The following is a 19514-nucleotide window of genomic DNA, read 5'->3' as shown; positions in this document are numbered from 1 at the left end:
GCCTCCAATACCCTACTCAACATGCTGGATGCAGTCTATCACAGTGCCATCCGTTTTGTCACCAAAGCCCCATATACTACCCACCACTGCGACCTGTACGCTCTCGTTGGCTGGCCTTCGCTTCATAATCGTCGCCAAATACATTGGCTCCAGGTCATCTACAAGACCCTGCTAGGTAAAGTCCCCCCTTATCTCCGCTCTCTAGTCACCATAGCAGCACCCACCTGTAGCACGCGCTCCAGCAGGGATATCTCTCTGGTCACCCCTAAAGCCAACTCCTCCTTTGGTCGTCTCTGCTTCCAGTTCTCTGCTGCCAGTGACTGGAACGAACTACAAAAATCTCTGAAACTGGAAACACTTATCTCCCTCACTAGCTTTAAGCACCAGCTATCAGAGCAGCTCCCAGATCACTGCACCTGTACATAGCCCATCTATAATTTAGCCCAAACTACTACCTCTTCCCCTACTTTATTTATTTATTTTATTTATTTTGCTCCTTTGCACCATATTATTTATATTTTAACTTCGAACTTTCTTCAAATAACAAATCTACCATTCCAGTGTTTTACTTGCTATACTTTATTTACTCTGCCACCATGGCCTTTTTTGCCTTTACCTCCCTTATCTCACATCATTTGCTCACATTGTATATAGTCTTATTTTTTCTACTGTATCATTGATTGTATGTTGTTTTACTCCATGTGTAACTCTGTGTTTTTGTATGTTGTCGAACTGCTTTGCTTTATCTTGGCCAGGTCGCAATTGTAAATGAGAACTTGTTCTCAACTTGCCTACCTGGTTAAATAAAGGTGAAATAAATAAATAAAATACATTTTCCAATTATGTTCCTATTTTACAAGTCAAAAAAATTGAGAACCTTTCATAATGTTGCCAAACAAAGACTCAACAAACTTACTTGAGACTCCGTCTCTGCCAGTCTGTCCGTGCATATCTGTCCCCAACTCTGCTGTCTGTGTGCCATCTGTTGCCTGCTCTGCCTAATGACATCATTGTGAAACATTTCCATTAGAATTTCATTTCTTTCTTATGAACATTTTATCAACTAGTCTTTGAGATATTAGGCTACTAGGGTTCTTACTTTGCGTTTTGGTGTACTGAAAAATACTCTGATGTCCGTCTTTTATTTTTCTGCCATTTTTCTACCTGGCTGGCTGGCTACACACACACAGTGTGTAGGTTATTTACAGTAGGAGATGGGCTTCTATCATCTTATCTTTTATCATTCTATTTGGGCTTCGATCTAAAAGGTAGCTAGTAAATGTGAAACGGATTAAAATGACAAGAGTTGACAGCTGTATGAGTTCACCATTTACACAACATATGCTGCAACCTTTTGTAATTTTAATAGTTTGTTTCATATTGACTGGCTTCCAACAATAGCTGAATTTGCAAAGCAAGCGAGCACCAATTCCGTTTCAGTGGTGTTTTCTATAATCTTTGCTACCCGGGTTAAATAAAATAAATAAATAAAAGTTCCCTTGCGACAATTTAGCTTTTGCAACGAGACCATTAAATATATTTAAGACAATGGTAGAAGAGAGTGTAGTTCTGTTCAGTTTGGACTTCAGTTTATCGCTAACCTTATCACAGGGACTTTGAAGCACTAACTTACATCATCTGCATGCTGATTTCGGAATAAATTGACGATAGCAAAGATTCCATCTTTGACGAGGCCACATAAATGGAATAGGTACTAGCTAGCTTAATAGTTAATATTTGCGCGCTAGCTCTGCATATTCAGCTAGTGTGTGTGCGCGATTGACTGGATTAACCTCACGTTAGTTACGTTCATTGAGTGCCTTTCAGACAGTAGATACGACCTCTACGTTACCTTGCCAGTGGATCAAACCATTGTGAGGCAAAGGGTGGGGAGGTCGCAATCTTTTGAAACTTAAAAACGCGCTATTAAGTGTCTATAATCAGTACAATTGCTTTCATTGCATATTATTAATATTATTTAAATTACATAGTTATGTTTCAGTGATATATTGGGGGGGACAAATCATATTTTTCCCAGGATGGGGGGGTCGTGTGTCCCCCGTCCCCCCCGGGATGTCCGCCCCTGCACTGAACTCTATCAGAGAAGTAGTTGGTGAACCAGGCGATGCAATCATTTGAGAAACCAAGGCTGTTGAGTCTGCCAATGAGGATGTGGTGATTGACAGAGTCGAAAGCCTTGGCCAGGTCAATGAATACGACTGCACAGTATTGTTTCTTATTGATGGCGGTTAAGATATCGTTTAGGACCTTGAGCATGGCTGAGGTGCACTCATGACCAGCTCTGAAACCAGATTGCATAGCGAGAAGGTGCGGTGGGATTCAAAATGGTCGGTAATCTGTTTGTTGACTTGGCTTTTGAAGACTTTAGAGAGGCAGGGTAGGATAGATATAGGTCTGTAGCAGTTTGGGTCAAGAGTGTCCCCCCCTTTGAAGAGGGGGATGACCGCAGCTGCTTTCCAATCTTTGGGAATCTCAGATGACACGAAAGAGAGGTTGAACAGGCTAGTAATAGGGGTTGCAACAATTTCTGCAGATAATTTTAGACAGAAAGGGTCCAGATTGTCTAGCCCGGCTGATTTGTAGGGGTCTAGATTTTGCAGTTCTTTCAGAACATCAGCTGACTGGATTTGGGAGAAGGAGAAATGGGGAAGGCTTGGGCGAGTTGCTGTGGGGGGTGCAGTGCTGTTGACCAGGGTAGGGGTAGCCAGGTGGAAAGCATGGCCAGCCGTACAAAAATGCTAATTGAAATTCTCAATTATGGTGGATTTATCGGTGGTGACAGAGTTTCCTATCCTCAGTGCAGTGGGCAGCTGGGAGGAGGTTCTCTTATTCTCCAAGGACTTTACAGCGTCCCAGAACTTTTTTGAGTTTGTGTTGCAGGAAGCTAGTTTCTGCTTGAAAAAGCTAGCCTTGGCTTTTCTAACTGCCTGTCTATGTTGGTTTCTAACTTCCCTGAAAAGTTGCATATCACGGGGGCTGTTCGATGCTAATGCAGAACGCCACAGGATGTTTTTGTGTTGGTTAAGGGCAGTGAGGTCTGGAGAGAACCAAGGGCTATATCAGTTCCTGGTTCTAAATTTCTTGAATTGGGCATGCTTATTTAAGATGGTGAGGAAGGCATTTTTTTTTTATAACCAGGCATCCTCTACTGAAGGCTAGCTTTTTCAAGCAGAAACTAGCTTCCTGCAACACAAACTCAAAAAAGTTCTGGGACGCTGTAAAGTCCTTGGAAAATAAGAGAACCTCCTCCCAGCTGCCCACTGCACTGAGGATAGAAAACTCTGTCACCACCGATAAATCCACCATAATTGAGAATTTCAATTAGCATTTTTGTACGGCTGGCCATGCTTTCCACCTGGCTACCCCTACCCTGGTCAACAGCACTGCACCCCCCACAGCAACTCGCCCAAGCCTTCCCCATTTCTCCTTCTCCCAAATCCAGTCAGCTGATGTTCTGAAAGAACTGCAAAATCAGCCGGGCTAGACAATCTGGACCCTTTCTTTCTAAAATTATCTGCAGAAATTGTTGCAACCCCTATTACTAGCCTGTTCAACCTCTCTTTCGTGTCGTCTGAGATTCCCAAAGATTGGAAAGCAGCTGCGGTCATCCCCCTCTTCAAAGGGGGGGGACACTCTTGACCCAAACTGCTACAGACCTATATCTATCCTATCCTGCCTCTCTAAAGTCTTCAAAAGCCAAGTCAACAAACAGATTACCGACCATTTTGAATCCCACCGCACCTTCTCGCTATGCAATCTGGTTTCAGAGCTGGTCATGGGTGCACCTCAGCCATGCTCAAGGTCCTAAACGATATCTTAACCGCCATCGATAAGAAACAATACTGTGCAGTCGTATTCATTGACCTGGCCAAGGCTTTCGACTCTGTCAATCACCACATCCTCTTTGGCAGACTGAACAGCCTTGGTTTCTCAAATGATTGCATCGCCTGGTTCACCAACTACTTCTCTGATAGAGTTCAGTGCAGGGGCGGAAATCCCGGGGGGGACGGGGGACACACGACCCCCCCATCCTGGGAAAAATATGATTTGTCCCCCCCAATATATCACTGAAACATAACTATGTAATTTAAATAATATTAATAATATGCAATGAAAGCAATTGTGCTGATTATAGACACTTAATAGCGAGTTTTTAAGTTTCAAAAGATTGCGACCCCCCCACCCTTTGCCTCACAATGGTTTGATCCACTGCCAGTTCCTTAGCTTGCTAGGTAACAGAGAGGTCGTATCTACTGTCTGAAAGGCACTCAATGCACGTAACTGACGTGAGGTTAATCCAGTCAATCGCGCACACACACTAGCTGAATATGCAGAGCTAGCGCGCAAATATTAACTTTTAAGCTAGCTAGTACCTATTCCATTTATGTGGTGTCGTCAAAGATGGAATCTTTGCTATCGTCAATTTATTCCAAGATCAGCATGCAGATGATGTAAGTTAGTGCTTCAAAGTCCCTGTGATAAGGTTAGCGATAAACTGAAATCCAAACTGAACAGAACTACACTCTCTTCTACCATTGTCTTAAATATATTTAATGGTCTCGTTGCAAAAGCTAAATTGTCACAAGGGAACTTTTATTTATTTATTTTATTTCACCTTTATTTAACCCGGGTAGCAAAGATTATAGCTAACACCACTGAAACTGAATTGGTGCTCGTTAGCTTTGCAAATTCAGCTATTGTTGGAAGCCAGCCAATATGAAACAAACTATTAAAATTACAAAAGGTTGCAGCATATGTTGTGTAAATGGTGAACTCATAAAGCTGTCAACTCTTGTCATTTTAATCCGTTTCACATTTGCTAGCTACCTTTTAGATCGAAGCCCAAATGGAATGATTGAAGATGATAGAAGCCCATCTCCTACTGTAAATAACCTACACACTGTGTGTGTAGCCAGCCAGCCAGCCAGGTAGAAAAATGGCATAAAAATAAAAGACGGACATCAGAGTATTTTTCAATACACCAAAACGCATAGTAAGAACCCTAGTAGCCTAATATCTCAAAGACTAGTTGATAAAATGTTCATAAGAAAGAAATGAAATTCTAATGGAAATGTTTCACAATGATGTCATTAGGCAGAGCAGGCAACAGATGGCACACAGACAGCAGAGTTGGGGACAGATATGCAGGGACAGACTGGCAGAGACAGGGAGTCTCAGGTAAGTTTGTTGAGTCTTTGTTTGGCAACATTATGAAAGGTTCTCAATTTTTTGGACTTGTAAAATAGGAACATAATTGGAAAATGCCATGGATACCCCCACTCTCAACTTAAACTGGTGACTGAACTAAGATTTGTTAAAGGCAATGGTATTGCTGTTGTGATTAGTTGTGTAGTTTTGGGTACCGGTAGTTAGGAGTACGGCAAACACCTTATTTCTTTGGTTCCTCAATATACATTTACCATATTACAATGTAGGCTATGTGTTACAGCACTACTTTTGGAGTCCCCCTCAGGAATTGCTCTTGAGAAAATTTCATGTAATTGTCCCCTCCAAAGTTGATATCAGATTTTTGCCCCTGGTTCAGTGTGTCAAATCGGAGGGCCTGATGTCTGGGCCTCTGGCAGTCTCTATGGGGGTGCCACAGGGTTCAATTCTTGGGCCGACTCTTTTCTCTGTCCACATCAATGATGTTGCTCTTGCTGCTGGTGAGTCTCTAATCCACCTCTACGCAGACGACACCATTCTGTATACCTCTGGCCCTTCTTTGGACACTGTGTTAACTACCCTCCAGACGAGCTTCAATGCCATACAACTCTCCTTCCGTGGCCTCCAACTGCTCTTAAATACAAGTAAAACTAAATGCATGCTCTTCAACCGATCGCTGCCTGCACCTGCCCGCCTGTCCAGCATCACTACTCTGGACGGTTCTGACTTAGTTAGACTGTAAACTCTCCTTCCAGACTCATATCAAACATCTCCAATCCAAAGTTAAATCTAGAATTGGCTTCCTATTTCGCAACAAAGCATCCTTCACTCATGCTGCCAAACATACCCTCGTAAAACTGACCATCCTACCGATCCTCGACTTCGGCGATGTCATTTACAAAATAGCCTCCAATACCCTACTCAATAAATTGGATGCAGTCTATCACAGTGCCATCCGTTTTGTCACCAAAGCCCCATATACAACCCACCACTGCGACCTGTACGCTCTCGTTAGCTGGCCCTCGCTTCATACTCGTCGCCAAACCCACTGGCTCCAGGTCATCTACAAGACCCTGCTAGGTAAAGTTCCCCCTTATCTCAACGCGCTGGTCACCATAGCAGCACCCAACTGTAGCACGCGCTCCAGCAGGTATATCTCTCTGGTCACCCCCAAAGCCAATTCCTCCTTCGGCCGCCTCTCCTTCCAGTTCTCTGCTGCCAATGACTGGAACGAACTTCAAAAATCTCTAAAACTGGAAACACTCATCTCCCTCACTAGCTTTAAGCACCAGCTGTCAGAGCAGCTCATAGATTACTGTACCTGTACATAGCCCATCTATAATTTAGCCCAAACAACTACCTCTTCCCCTACTGTATTTATTTTGCTCCTTTGCACCCCATTATTTCTATTTCTACTTTGCACTTTCTTCCACTGCAAATCTACCATTCCAGTGTTTTACTTGCTAGATTGTATTTACTTCGCCACCATGGCCTTTTTTGCCTTTACCTCCCTTATCTCACCTCATTTGCTCACTTTGTATATAGACTTATTTTTCTACTATATTATTGACTGTATATTTGTTTTACTCCATGTGTAACTCTGTGTTGTTGTATGTGTCAAACTGCTTTGCTTTATCTTGGCCAGGTCGCAATTGTAAATGAGAACTTGTTCTCAACTTGCCTACCTGGTTAAATAAAGGTGAAATAAACATAAATAAAAATATCAATCATTGTTTTTACAACCAGTGAACAGACAGTGAACAATGAGCTCTTGCAACAGCTGCATAGTGCGGATCCCAAACCTATGGAATAAAAGAGGGGCTTTTATTGCTCAATATAATTTATGCTGATAAAAACAATCCATAGGCCTAATGGACACATGCTCAAACTTGTACACATTTTTTGGCTTTATAAATGATATATACACAACCGGTCAAAATTTTTAGAACACCTACTCATTCAATGGTTTTTCTTTATTTTTACTATTTTCTACATTGTAGAATAATATTGAAGACATCAAACCTATGAAATAACACATATGGAATCATGTAGTAACCAAAAAAGTGTTAAACAAATCAAAAATATATTTTAGGTTCTTCAAAGTAGCCACCCTTTGCCTTGATGACAGCTTTGCACACTTTTGGCATTCTCTCAACCAGCTTCACCCGGAATGCTTTTCCAACAGTTTAGGTGTTCTAAACTTTTGACCGGTAGTGTGTTTATATATAAATGACAGGACGCCACTGTAGACAGGACAACACAACCAGCAATCTTCAAGGTTGTCCCCATATTAATGTAATCATTATAATGCTTTACTGCCTTGTGCAGTCAACTGGTGTCTAGTTGTCTTTTTGGTCAGGGAATTAACAAGTTAGACCTATATTTACTGTGGGATTGACCTTTTGTGATGATGGGTGGAGGTCTTGTGATGTTGGAGGGTACTCTGTCTGGCTCCACCATGGCCAGTGCTTGGAATGGAACTCGTGGCGCCTGTTTGGGTTAGGTAATGTAAGGAGATATTCCAAAAGTGTATTTGGTATCAATATTTGGTATTAATACAACTCCATCCAGACAAATAAACAAACAAGTTTGTAGAAGTTCAGTTGTGTTTGTCTGTTAGTAAACCAGCGGTCCCTACCTGAGAGGTGTCATGGGAGGAGAGTGTGAGCTGAGATAGGTCTGGCGCGGGAACGACAGGATGTTGTTGGGGTATTCGAGTAGGTAGGAATCCACTATGGTGTGACCACCCTTAGCACTTCCTTCTCTTCACTCTCCTATCCTTCCGTGTCTTCCTTGTCGCTACAGGATGATTCTAGGATCTTGCTCATGTCCATGTTCCTGAATGTCAGGTCATCATTGCAGATGCTGATATTACCTAGATAGAGAGAAAAAAGACATTTAAAAATTAGGCGCAATTACAAAGAAGAATCACATAGGACCCAAGGGCAAGGTTGGTTATTGTTGATCACAAGAGAAACAGAAAGTGAGACAGAGAAAGATAAACACACAGAGAGAGAGAGAGAGAGAGAGAGAGAGAGAGAGAGAGAGAGAGAGAGAGAGAGAGAGAGAGAGAGAAAGAGAGAGAGAGAAATGCAGGCAAAGAGAAACAGACGCAAATAGATGGCGAGACAGACAGAGACAGACAGAACGAAACAGAGAGAGAGAGCCAGAAAGAGACAGAGACAGAGATAAAGACAGACAGAGAGAGAGAGAAAGAGACAGATAGGGCTGATCGCAATTAGTCGACTGGTCGATTGTTTGGTTGATAGGCTGTTGGTTGACCGAGATTTTTTTTTGTCAAGCAGTAGCAAATATACAGTGTTTCAGAATTTTTGTTACATTTTGTTACATAACAGCCTTATTCTAAAATTGATTAAATACAAATTTGTCCTCGTCAATCTACACACAATACCCCATAATGACAAAGCGAAAACAGGTTTTTAGACAACAAACAGAAATGCCTTATTTAAGAAAGTATTCAGACCCTTTGCTGTGAGGCTCGAAACTGAGCTCAAGCGCATCCTGTTTCCATTGATCATCCTTGAGATGTTCCTACAACTTGATTGGAGTCCACCTGTGGTAAATTCAATTGATTGGACATGATTTGGAAAGGCAAACACTTGTCTATATAAGGTCCCACAGTTAGTGCATGTCAGAGCAAAAACCAAGCCATAAGGTCGAAGGAATTGTCCGTAGAGCTCCAAGACAGGATCGTGTCGAGGCACAGATCTGGGGAAGGGTAGCAAAAAATGTCTACAGCATTGAGGGTCCCCAAGAACACAGTGGTCTCCATCATTCTTTAAAGGAAGAAGTTTGGAACCACCAAGACTCTTCCTGGAGCTGGCTGTCCAGTCAAACTGAGCAATCGGGGGAGAAGAGCCTTGGTCAGGGAGGTGACCAAGAACCCGATGGTCACTCTGACAGAGCTCCAGAATTGCTCTGTTGAAATGGGAGAACCTTCCAGAAGGACAACCATCTCTGTAGCACTCTACCAATCAGGCCTTTACGGTAGAGTGGCCAGACGGAAGCCACTCCTCATTAAAAAGGCACATGACAGCCCGCTTGGAGTTTGCCAAAAGGCACCTAAAGGACTCTCAGACCATGAGAAACAAGATTATCTGGTCTGATGAAACCAACTGACTAGTCAGGATCGAGGGTAAGATGAAGGAGCGAAGTACAGAGAGATCCTTGATGAAAACCTGCTCCAGAGCTTTCAGGATCTCAGACTGGGGCAAAGGTTCACCTTCTAAAAGGACAACGACCCTAAGCACGCAGCCAAGACAACACAGGAGTGGCTTCGGGACAAGTCTCTGAATGTCCTTGAGTGGCCCAGCCAGAGCCCGGACTTGAACCCGATCGAACATCTCTGGAGAGACCTGAAAATAGCTGTGCAGCGACGCACCCCATCCAACCTGCCAGAGCTTGAGAGAATCTGCAGAGAAGAGAAAAACTCCCCAAATACAGGTGTGCCAAGTTTATAGCTTCATATCCAAGAAGACTCGAGGCTGTAATCACAGCCAAAGGTGCTTCAACAAAGTACTGAGTAAAGGGTCTGAATACTTATGTAAATGTGATATTTCAGTTTTCTCTTTATCATTATGGGGTACTGTGTGTAGATTGATGAGGAAAACATTGAATTTAGAGTAACAAAATGTGGAAAATGGGAAGGGGTCTGAAGACTTTCCAAATCCCCTGTATATACAGTACCAGTCAAAAGTTTGGACACACCTACTCATTCAAGGGTTTTTCTTTAGTTTTACTGTTTAATACATTGTAGAATAATAGTGAAGACATCAAAACGATGAAATAACACATATGGAATCATGTAGTAACCAAAAAAGTGTTACTTGTATATTTGAGATTCCAAATATATTTTAGATTTTATATTCTTTAAGGTAGTTACTCTTTGCCTTGATGACAGCTTTGCACACTCTTGGCATTCTCTCAACCAGCTTCACAAGGTAGTCACCTGGAATGCATTTCAATTAACAGATGTGCCTTGTTAAAAGTTCATTTGTGTTATTTCTTCTCTTCTTAATGCTTGTGAGCCAATCAGTTGTGTTGTGACAAGGTAGGGTTGGTATACAGAAGATAGCCCTATTTCGTAAAAGACCAAGTCCATATTATGGCAAGAACAGCTCAAATAAGAAAAGAGAAACGACAGTCCATCATTACTTTAAGACATGAAGGTCAGTCAATCCAGAAAATGTCAAGAATTTATGAAAGTTTCTTCAAGTGCAGTTGCAAAAACCATCAAGCGCTATGATGAAACTGGCTCTCATGAGGACCGCCACAGGAAGAGAGAGAGTTAACTCTGCTGCAGAGGTTAAGTTCATTAGAGTTACTAGCCTCAGAAATTGCAGCCCAAATAAATGCTTCACAGAGTTAAAGTAACGGACACATCTCAACATCAACGGTTCAGAGGAGACTGCGTGAATCAGGCCTTCATTGTCACGACTCCCGCCGAAGTCGACCCCTCTCCTTGTTCGGGCGGCGTTCGGCGGTCGACGTCACCGGCTTACTAGTTGCCACCGATCGATGTTTCACTGTTCGTTTGGTTTTGTCTTTATTGTGTACACCCGTTTTGATTTTCCCTAATTATGTTTATTATTTAAACCTTTGCATTTCCTGTTTGTCTTGTCGGTAATTGTTTCCTGTTGTGTGTGAACGGAGGTGTTTTCTCCGCGATATGTATTGTCCTCGGAGAAGACTTATTGATTATTTAAGTAAACACGTTTGTTTACATTGATCCCTGTGTCCTGCGCCTGACTCCTCAACTTCTCCTAAATATAATCTGACAGAATTACCGACCACAATGGAGTCAGCAGGAGCAGCCAGTTCGCCTATTCAGATAGAGGAGCGCGTTCAGCAGCAGGCGAGTATGATCCAGGAGCTTATAACTGCCATGGATTGCGTGCTAAGGACCATGGAGAGAGTGGAGAAGAGAGGATGTCCCGTTGACCCAGCCACACCACCGCCCGGCACACCTCTGGATCCTATCCAGCCGCCGTCTGGATCCGGTGGGATTCGGCTCTCGCTCCCGGGAGCGTATGACGGAGCAGCTGCCGGGTGTCAGGGGTTCCTACTCCAGCTGGAGCTCTACCTGGCGGCTGTCCAGCCGCCTCCCTCGGGACGCGAGAGAGTGAGCGCCCTCATCTCCTGTTTGACTGGTAAAGCCCTAGAGTGGGCCAACACCATCTGGGAGGTGGAAGACCCGACTCGGAATAACTACGAGGACTTCTCCCGCCGCTTTCGGGCAGTATTTGATCATCCACCAGACGGAAAAGCGGCGGGAGAGCGCTTGTTCCATTTAAGGCAGGAGATGAGGAGCGCTCGGGAGTTTGCCCTGGACTTTAGAACTCTGGCGGCTGGTGCAGGATGGAATGAGCGGGCCCTGATCGATCACTACAGGTTGTGGTTTGCGAGAGGACGTTCGTAGGGAGCTAGCCTGCAGGGACACCACCCTCCACCTGGACCAGCTGATGGACTTATCTATCCAGCTGGATAACCTGCTGGCCTCCCGCGGACGTCCAGATCGGGGTCCGTTGGTTCCATCCTCCAGTCCCTTAGACCCAACACCGATGGAGTTGGGCGGGGCTGGTACTAGGGAGACCGGAGGGGAAACCGTTCCATGCACCAGAGGTGACCGCAGAGGACACACTGCTGGTCGGTGCTGGGGAGGTTCTCCAGGTAATCGAGGTGGTAGGCGGAACACTGGTGGTTCATCTCAGGTGAGTAGGCACACGACTCACCCAGACCCCCCCGTTGCTCACATGTGGTTATCTATAAGATTTCCAGGGTTTTCCCCGCATTCCCAGCATAAGGCGCTAGTAGATTCAGGCGCAGCTGGGAACTTTATAGATCGGTCTTTGGCCAATAGATTAGGGATTCCTATTGTTCCCGTTGATGTTCCCTTCCATATACATGCCCTAGATAGTCGCCCTTTGGGGTCTGGGCTAATTAGGGAGGTCACAGTTCCCATTGCTATGGTGATGCAGGAGAGTCATGAAGAGAGTATTAGTCTCTTTCTGATTGACGCTCCTGCGTTTCCCGTTGTGTTGGGGCTTCCCTGGTTGGCTTCTCATGATCCTATTATTTCGTGGCAACAGAGGGTTCTCAAGGGATGGTCCTGTCAGTGTTCAGGGAGATGTTTAGGTGTTTCCTTAGGTGCCACTACGGTGGAAAGTCCAAACCAGGTTTCCACCTTGCACATTCCTCCCGAATATGCCGATTTGGCAATCGCCTTCTGTAAAAGGAAGGCGACTCAATTACCACCCCATCGACCGGGGGATTGTGCGATAAATCTCCTGGAGGGTGCTGCACTTCCCAGGAGTCACGTGTATCCTCTGTCACAGGAGGAGACGGCGGCTATGGAAACATATGTCGCTGAATCTCTGGGACAGGGATACATTCGGCCCTCCATTTCACCTGTCTCCTCGAGCTTCTTTTTGTGAAGAAGAAGGATGGAGGTTTACGCCCGTGCATTGACTATCGAGGTTTGAACCAGATTACTGTGAAATACAGTTACCCGCTACCTCTGATCGCCAGTATGACAGAGTCATTGCTCAGGGCGCGCTTCTTCACAAAATTGGACCTCAGGAGCGCGTACAACCTGGTGCGTATCAGGGGAGGGGATGAGTGGAAGACGGCATTTAGCACTACATCTGGGCACTATGAGTACCTCGTCATGCCGTATGGGTTAATGAATGCTCCATCTGTCTTCCAATCATTTGTGGATGAGATCTTCAGGGACCTGCACGGGCGGGGTGTAGTGGTGTATATAGATGATATTCTCATATACTCCACCACCCGCGCTGAGCATGTGTCCCTTGTGCGTACAGTGCTTGGTCGACTGTTGGAGCATGACCTTTACGTCAAGGCGGAGAAATGTCTGTTCTTTCAACAGTCCGTCTCCTTCCTTGGGTACCGTTTGTCCGCGTCAGGGGTAGAGATGGAGACTGACCGCATTTCAGCCGTGCGTAATTGGCAGACTCCAACCACGGTAAAGGAGGTGCAGCGGTTTTTAGGGTTTGCCAACTACTACCGGAGGTTTATCCGGGGCTTTGGCCAGGTGGCGGCTCCCATTACCTCCTTACTGAAGGGGGGACCGGTGCGGTTGCGGTGGTCGGCTGAGGCGGACAGAGCTTTTGGTAACCTGAAGGCTCTGTTTACCATGGCTCCAGTGCTGGCGCATCCTGATCCCTCCTTAGCGTTCATAGTTGAGGTGGATGCATCCGAGGCTGGAATAGGGGCTGTGCTATCTCAGCGCTCGGGTAACCCACCAAAACTCCGCCCCTGTGCTTTCTTTTCGAAGAAGCTCAGCCCGGCGGAGCGAAACTATGACGTGGGGGATAGGGAGTTGTTAGCTGTTGTCGGGGCTCTGAAAGCGTGGAGACATTGGCTTGAGGGGGCTAGACACCCTTTCCTCATTTGGACTGACCACCGAAATCTGGAGTATATTCGGGCAGCGAGGAGACTGAACCCTCGCCAGGCTAGGTGGGCTATGTTTTCACTCTTTCCTACAAACCAGGTTCCCAGAACGTCAAGGCAGACGCACTGTCCCGGCTGTATGATACAGAGGAGCGGTCCACAGAGCCCACTCCCATAATTCCAGCCTCATGCCTGGTGGCACCGGTGGTATGGGAGGTGGACGTGGACATCGAACGGGCGTCACGTGCAGAACCCACTCCCTCCCAGTGTCCCGTTGGGCGCGTGTACGTGCCGTTTGATGTTCGCGATCGTTTGATCTGTTGGGCCCACACATCACCCTCCTCTGGTCATCCTGGTATAGGTCGGACGGTGCGCTGCCTTACGGGGAAGTACTGGTGGCCCACGTTAGCCAAGGACGTGAGGGTTTATGTCTCCTCCTGTTCAGTATGCGCACAGTGCAAGGCACCTAGACATCTTCCCAGAGGGAAATTACAACCCCTTCCCGTTCCGCAACGACCATGGTCACACCTATCGGTGGATTTCGTGACGGATTTTCCCCCGTCACGGGGTAACACCACGATCCTGGTCGTTGTGGATCGGTTTTCTAAGTCCTGCCGTCTCATTCCTTTGCCCGGTCTCCCTACGGCCCTACAGACTGCGGAGGCCCTTTTCACCCATGTATTCCGGCACTACGGGGTGCCTGAGGATATAGTCTCTGATCGGGGTCCCCAATTTACGTCTAGAGTCTGGAGGGCGTTTATGGAACGCCTGGGGGTCTCGGTCAGTCTTACCTCAGGGTTCCACCCCGAGAGTAACGGGCAGGTGGAAAGAGTCAACCAAGAGGTGGGTAGGTTTCTACGGTCCTATTGCCAGGACCGGCCGGGAGAGTGGGCATCATTTATCCCTTGGGCGGAGATGGCCCAAAATTCCCTACGACACTCTTCCACTAACCTTACCCCGTTTCAGTGTGTGCTGGGGTATCAGCCGGTCCTGGCACCATGGCATCAGAGCTAGATCGAGGCTCCTGCGGTGGATGAATGGTTTCGGCACTCGGAGGAGACATGGAACGCTGCCCATGTACGTCTTCAACGAGCCATCAGGCGCCAAAAGGCGAGTGCCGACAGCCACCGCAGTGAGGCCCCGGTTTATGCACCGGGGGATCGGGTCTGGCTCTCGACCCGAAACCTGCCCCTTCACCTGCCCTGCCGGAAGCTGAGTCCGCGGTTTGTGGGGCCATTTAAAGTCCTGAGGAGATTGAACGAGGTTTGTTATAGGTTACAACTTCCCCCTGATTATCATATTAACCCCTCGTTCCATGTGTCTCTCCTCAGGCCGGTGGTGACTGGTCCGCTCCAGCAGTCGGAGGTACGGGAGGTTCCTCCGCCCCCTCTGGACATCGAGGGGGCCCCGGCATATACAATACGAGCCATTATGGACTCCAGACGTCGGGCGGGTGGCCTTCAGTACCTCGTGGAGTGGGAGGGGTATGGCCCGGAGGAGCGAAGCTGGGTACCGGCGGAAGACATCCTGGATCCGTCATTAATCCAGGATTTTCACCGCTTCCGTCCGGATCGCCCTGCTCCCCATCCTCCGGGTCGTCCCCGAGGCCGGTGTCGGCGCGCTGCTGGAGCCGCGCGTCAGGGGAGGGGGTACTGTCACGACTCCCGCCGAAGTCGACCCCTCTCCTTGTTCGGGCGGCGTTGGGCGGTCGACGTCACCGGCTTACTAGTTGCCACCGATCGATGTTTCACTGTTCGTTTGGTTTTGTCTTTATTGTGTACACCTGTTTTGATTTTCCCTAATTATGTTTATTATTTAAACCTTTGCATTTCCTGTTTGTCTTGTCGGTAATTGTTTCCTGTTGTGTGTGAACGGAGGTGTTTTCTCCACCGATATGTATTGTCCTCGGAGAAGACTTATTGATTATTTAAGTAAACACGTTTGTTTACATTGATCCCTGTGTCCTGCGCCTGACTCCTCAACTTCTCCTAAATATAATCTGACATTCATGGTCGAATTGCTGCAAAGAATCCACTATTAAAGGACACCAATAAGAAGAAAAGACTTGCTTGGGCCAAGAAACACGAGAAATGGACTTTAGTGGTGGAAATCTGTCCTTTGGTCTGATGAGTCCAAATTTGAGATGTTGGTCCCAACCGCCGTGTCTTTGTGAGATGCAGAGTAGGTGATCTGAGGATCTCCGCATGTGTGGTTCCCACCGTGAAGCATGGAGGAGGAGGTGTGATGGTGCTTTGCTGATGACACTGCCAGTGATTTATTTAGAATTCAAGGCACACTTAACCAGCATGGCTACCACAGCATTCTGCAGTGATACGCCATCCCATCTGGTTTGCACTTAGTGGGACTATCATTTGTTTTTCAACAGGACAATGACCCAACACACCTCCAAGTTGTGTAAGGGCTATTTCACCAAGAAGGAAAGTGATGGAGGGCTGTATCAGATGACCTGGCCTCCACAATCACCCGACCTCGACCCAATTGAGATGGTTTGGGATGAGTTGGACCGCAGAGTGAAGGAAAAGCAGCCAACAACTGCTCAGCATATGTGGGAACTCCTTCAAGAGTGTGCAAAGCTGTCATCAAGGCAGCTACTTTGAAGAAACTAAAATCAAAAATATTTTTTGATTTGTTTAACACTTTTTTGGTTACTACATGATTCCATGAGTGTTATTTCATAGTTTTCATGTCTTCACTATTATTCTACAATGTAGAAAATAGTAAAAATAAAGAAAAACCCTTGAATGAGTAGGTGTGTACAAACTTTGGAATGGTACTATATATATATAGTGTCTATCAATTCCCTATTACATACACTATATATACAAAAGTATGTGGACACCTCTTCAAATAAGTGGATTTGGCACAGCCATGCAATCTCCATAGACATTGGCAGTAGAATGGTTTTATTCAAGAGCTCAGTGACTTTCAACGTGGTACCGTCATACAGTATGTAGGATGCCACCTTTCTAACAAGTCAGTTCATCAAATTTCTGCCCTGCTAGAGCCACCCTGGTCAACTGTAACTGCTGACATTGTGAAATGGAAACAATGGCTCAGCCGTGAAGTGGTAGGTCACACAATCTCACAGAATGGCACTGCCAAGTGCTGAAGCGCGTAGCGTGTAAAATCTTCTGTTCTTGGTTGCAACATTGTCAGCACAAGAACAGTTCGTCTCGGTTTCCATGGCTGAGCAGCCGCACACAAGCCTAAGATCACCATGCGCAATGCCAAGTGTCAGCTGGAGTGGTGCAAAGCTTGCTGTCATTGGACTCCGGAGCAGTGGAAACACTGCTCCGAATCATGCTTCACCCTTTGGTAGTCCGACAGACAAATCTGGGTTTGGCAGATGCCAGGAGAATGGTACCTGCCCCAATGCATAGTGCCAACTGTAAAGTTTGGTGGAGGAGGAATAATAGTCTGGGGTTGTTTTTTATATTTCAGGCTAGGCCCCTTAGTTTCAGTGAAGGGAAATCTTCTTTTTTTTACCCCTTTTTTCTCCCAAATTTTGTGGTATCCAATTGGTAGTAGTTACAGTCTTGTCTCATCGCTGCAATTCCCGTACGGACTCGGAATAGGCGAAGGTCGAGAGCCATGCGTCCTGCGAAACACAACCCAACCAAGCCACACTGCTTCTTGACACAATGCCCATCCAACCCGGAAGCCAGCCGCACCAATGTGTCGGAGGAAACACCGTACACCTGGCGACCTGGTCAGCGTGCACTGCGCCCGGCCCGGCCCGCCACAGGAGTCGCTAGTGCGCGATGAGACAAGGATATCCCTGCCGGTCAAACCCTCCCTAACCTGGACGACGCTGGGCCAATTGTGCGCCACCCCATGGGCCTCCCGGTCGCGGCCGGCTGCGACAGAGCCTGGACTCGAACCCAGAATCTCTGGTGGCACAGCTAGCACTGCGATGCAGTGCCTTAGACCACTGCGCCGCCCGGGAGGCCCTGGGAAGGGAAATCTTAACGCTACAGCATACAATGACATACTATACGTCAAACTTTGTGACAACAGTTTGGGGAAGGCCCTTTCCTGTTTCAGTATGACAATGCCCAGAAATGGTTTGTGGAGATCGGTGTGGAAGAACTTGACTATCCTGCACAGAGCCCTGATCTCAACCCGTTCGTACACCTTTGGGATGAATTGGAACGCTGACTGCGAGCCAGGCCTAATTGCCCAACATCAGTGCCCAACCTCACTAATGCTTGTGGCTGAATGGAAGCAAGTCCCTGCAGCAATGTTCCAAAATCTAGTGGAAAGCTTTCCCAGAAGAATGGAGGCTGGAATGGAATGGAGGCTGTTATAGCAGCAAAGGGGGGACCAACTCCATATTAATGCCCATGATTTTGGAATGAGAAGTTCAACGAGCAGGTGTCCACATACTTTTGGTCATGTAGTGTATCTATAGAAACATTTTTTTGGTTTGACTTGATTATGTACACCTGGAGTAATGGACATTCAGGAGAATGGACATTGAGAGAATGTTCAGATAGAAATGTATTTTGTAGATCAAATATGACTGTCAGATTGGAATAGTATAGAAGATTGTGTGTTCTCTATTCATTATATTTCTATCTTCAACATGCAGTTCCAGATACAGCACTGCCGTTAGTAGAAGGTATCTAATCCAATAGTTTCTGAAAAGTAGTCACTTCCTGAGATCTGTTTTCAAATAGTTTTAAAAAGGCAGTCATTTTTTGGGATCTGTATTCAAATAGTTGTAGTCACCACCTAAGTAAATTGTCCTCAAATGGTGAGGGGCTGATTAGCTCAAACTCGAATCGCTAGGGTGTTGGCCCACCTCAGGGAAAATGTAGAGGAAATGGCACAGCACCACTTCCAGAAAAACAATCATAATAATTTGGGGGGGCTGCTTCTACAAGTGGGTAATGGATTTTTTGTTGTTATTGTATATCCCAACTCCCACTGAGACCCCCACAGGGAGTGGGATCACTGCCAGGGTCACTGTTGGTTCTGGGATTCAAACCAGCGACCTTTCGGTTACTAGCCCAAAGGTCTAACCTCGAGGCTATATCTGCCACCCCCACGTTGTGGATGATTTCCACATGTAGTGGAGAAATAACAAGTATCGGAACTGACAGCTGTCAGTGTAGCTAGCTAGCATGCTAACCTTATCTATCTAACTAATGTTATCTGTTGTTGCTACACTGTATTCAAAAGACTAGCCAGCTATGGCTGGTTCTGGATCTGGATTTGTCATAAGCATGTAGGGAAAACCTCACCAAAGATGGATAGGGGAGTAGCTTTGACATCTATTGTTATCTCAAAAGTTTTGGCATCTTCCATAAATTGCGGCCGCGAATCTACCATAGAAATACAAAGAAGATGAAGCTTTGATAATATGGATAGCCTAAATTTCGAAGGATTTGGACTAGAGACACTTTTTCCTACATTGTAATGGACACGGTGCAACATTTGGTGGGCTCATGCTATGGTTCTCACAGCTAGGGGAAGTGAAATGATAGGCTACAATGACTTTGCTCAAGATGCATTGGTAAAATCTCTGGGGAAGCCAAACCCCCCCACCCTCGCCTTGCGACCGTGATGTACAGTACTAAAGGCCGAAATAATAAGACATAGGGCAGAATAAATTCAACCACAGCTTTTTTTTTAAATCACAAAACCGGATAGCAACCTCGGTCCAGCGAAGTCCACAAAGCATACTGCAAGTAGAGTAACATACATACCTTCAGCATGGTTAAGCAAGTAATGTTTCCGACATTTTCGTACTACTAAACAACTATTCATTTAGAAGCAAGGAGTTAGGCTACGTACCTCAAGTCGCAAAGAAAACTGGAGCTGCTTCCACTATTCCAGCACCATTTCAACATCATCAAATCACCTATGCTTAG

General features: G+C 46.0%; 1 long non-coding RNA gene across 3 annotated transcripts in view; it reads right to left on the bottom strand.

The window, feature by feature from the left end:
• LOC106603581 (uncharacterized) overlaps positions 1-19514 on the bottom strand; it is a 27804-nt gene extending 8290 nt beyond the window's left edge. For 2 of the 3 annotated variants that reach the window (XR_006769642.1, XR_001328442.2), the window contains exons 1-3: positions 19438-19514; positions 7826-8062; positions 7587-7677 (exon numbers count right to left, since the gene is read on the bottom strand). This is a non-coding gene — a long non-coding RNA (uncharacterized lncRNA). Of the gene's footprint in view, positions 1-7586; positions 7678-7825; positions 8063-19349 lie in introns of all 3 variants that reach the window. The other variant, XR_006769641.1, reaches the window with a different exon arrangement.

This window comes from Salmo salar, chromosome ssa04, assembly GCF_905237065.1.
Source record: "Salmo salar chromosome ssa04, Ssal_v3.1, whole genome shotgun sequence".
NCBI lineage: Eukaryota > Metazoa > Chordata > Actinopteri > Salmoniformes > Salmonidae > Salmo > Salmo salar.
This window is presented reverse-complemented; position numbering and strand designations above follow the sequence as displayed.